Consider the following 2,920-nt stretch of genomic DNA (forward strand, 5'->3'; position numbering starts at 1 on the left):
GCATAAGCAAAACACTTGTGGGCTTTATTAGTTTATATGAGTTAGTTCATGAGATTATATATTGTGTCTTTCTATGGTATCCACAAACATTCAAATAAAAAATGCAATACCTTGCATGTGTTTGGGGATGGGGAGGGTGAGGGGCGGAACTAAAATTGAAACATAACATATATTATAATATATCATATTATATGCCCTTTTACTGGTCAACGGTTTAAGAGATCGGGATAAACAATTAGTTTCATTGATCCTTTAGCTGGAACTCGTCTATCCCTAATGGTTGTCAATTTCCAAAAGGATAGCTCAGAGCTAGACAGCTAGTTAGTTAAATTCCAAGAATGGACGTGGGTGCGTGGCAGAATTGGACGTTCGTGGATATTACTAGCAATGGCATAGATGGCAAAGAAGTATCGTTTGTTCGGGGAAATTTTACAGAGACAAGAAGTACGATAGGAATAAATTTTTACAGATAAGATTGAGTTCTGATGAAGATAGAAATGTTTGAGCGAGCATTTTCATTCTTTGTGTGCCAGTTTAAGAGAATATTGTTGTAGAAATATCCCAAGAACACTATTTTTCTTCTATTGTTATTTTTAAAGGGCTATGCAGCCTAGCTATTACGAAGATCTGTGTAGCTTACCAGAATTGACCGAGAAATGAAGTGTGTTCCCCTGAATTTTGAGCCTGCATCGAGAATTGATTGTTCTCGGGTGTGGTTGTCCTTGGTTGCCCTTGGTTGTCCTTGGGAGGGGGAGGGTTAAATATCCTAGGGTTATATTAAGGGGGAAATTTCCGGGGGTTATTATCCTTGGGGGGGGGGGGGCTACTTTTCCGGGGGGGGTATTTTTCCGGGTGTTTGTCCAGGGGGTAATTGTCCTGATACGAGGACAAAGTCCACGATTCAAATTTATCTTTTAAATTAATATGTATAATGTAGATGGTACTTTTTAGAGGTAATGTAAAATACATGCCATATTTCGATGATAGCATCGAGATTAGAAATGATTCTCGACTTTTACCCATCATTTTAGAATTTCGAAGCAAATAAGAAAAATCACACAAGACAACATTTTTCAACCCAAATTTTATTCAAAAAGTTAGTTTTACACCTGTGAGGTCTTGAATGAAAAAGACAGTGAAAACATGGTACGTTTTTTAAAGATTGTACTGGTAATTTCTGCGGATATTTTAACAGAATCCAGCAAATTGTCAATAGAATCCATGAGAACTCACTGGCGTGAAGGCTGATTCAGTTTATGATGTAATCAAGTTAGAATATGTTGATTGATGTACTATTACCAGTCTCTTTTTTATGTAACAGATTATATCATGCTTTGTGTGGTTTTGAATGAATAAACTGAACTGAACTGAACTGATACAAACCATTAAAACACAGTAACCATTTCTGAATTGGAGACCATTAACAACAAAAAACAAAAACAAATTCACAAAATTATGGTTTTGGTACAGAAATTAGAGCCAAACCATTTGAAACGAAAAAGTAAACAGAATGTTTTTTTTGGTGTGACATGGGGGTGTCGATCCAGCAGAAACCAATTAGAATCAGTAGATATTAGAAAATTGAAGGACGGTGTCAGAATACCGAGTCAAAGCCAGCCTTTTACTTCTTCAAAAATATAAGATTATGTACGGAAACGTTTTAATAAAAAAACAAAAAGTCATAATAAAATGAGGGGGAAAAAATGAATTTCAATACATAACAAATGTGGTATACAACCTTCATAATTATTACTGAATCTATTCATAGCCATAGCCGTTCATAGTCATGATGACAACCTAGTAAGATTTTCCATTCATTCACCTACACTTGACCGTTACTAATATTTACTCTACATTTGTACAAAAATATCAATTGAAATAACATCTGTCTTCTTTGTGTTCGGCTTTCTTTCTTTTTTTAATTATCGTTTTATATTCATGATTTATTGGAAATCTACGCGTATTAAATTTAAACCTGATCGCTAATACTCTTCACATGTGTATAATTCAAGCATGTAAAGTATCCCTAGAAAAGTTGTGAATGATCTCATCTTAAAGCAACTACATTATACCGGTGTATTGGCTCAGTTAGTAGCGCGTCCGCCTCACAACCGGGAGGTCGTGGATTCGAACCCCGGCCGCGTCATACCAAAAGACGTTAAAAGACGGGAGTTGCTGCTACCTTATTTGGCGTTCAACAATAAGGGGATAGAGCAACGTCGATCTGGCGCTGCTCAGTGGCTGCCGGGCTCACGATCAATTGGGCAAAAAGAATTTCCATTTTCGGTTTAACTTAATAAAATTTGGAGTGAACTTTAAAAGATTATTATTATTATTATTATTATCCACAAAACGAGCATGGTAACAAGTGTTCCAATTCACGTGTGAAATGCATGCTAGTTACAAAGAGACATAATATCGGCATAATGTACACAGGAAAACTAAATACTCCTCTCGTAATGTTGCAATGCATACTTTTATCTTTTTATTGTCAATTCATATGTAATTTTTAATTGTTGGCAAGATCCCCTTTTCTCTCTCCCTTCTTTACCTCTTCTCTCTCTCTCTCTCTCTCTCTCTCTCTCTCTCTCTCCTCTCTCTCTCTCTCTCTCTTTCTTTCTGTCTCCCCTCTCTCTCTCTCTCTCTCTCTCTCTCCTTCCCTCTCTCTCTCTCTCTCATTCCTCTCTCTCTCTCTCTCTTTTTCTCTCTTTCTCCATCTCTCTATCTTTCTCTTTCTTCACTATTATATCTCGGTCTCTTATCCTCTCTTTCTCTTTTTCCCACTTTCCTTTCCCCTCTCCCCTCTCTTTTTTTTCTCTCTCTCTCTCTCTTTTCCCTTTTTAATCTCTTTTCTCTACATCTTTTCCTTCTCTTTCTCACTTTGAATTCATATTTTATTTATGTACATATTCCCTTTTCT

This window comes from Strongylocentrotus purpuratus, unplaced genomic scaffold, assembly GCF_000002235.5.
Source record: "Strongylocentrotus purpuratus isolate Spur 01 unplaced genomic scaffold, Spur_5.0 spur5_scaffold_15, whole genome shotgun sequence".
Classification (NCBI taxonomy): Eukaryota; Metazoa; Echinodermata; class Echinoidea; order Camarodonta; family Strongylocentrotidae; genus Strongylocentrotus; species Strongylocentrotus purpuratus.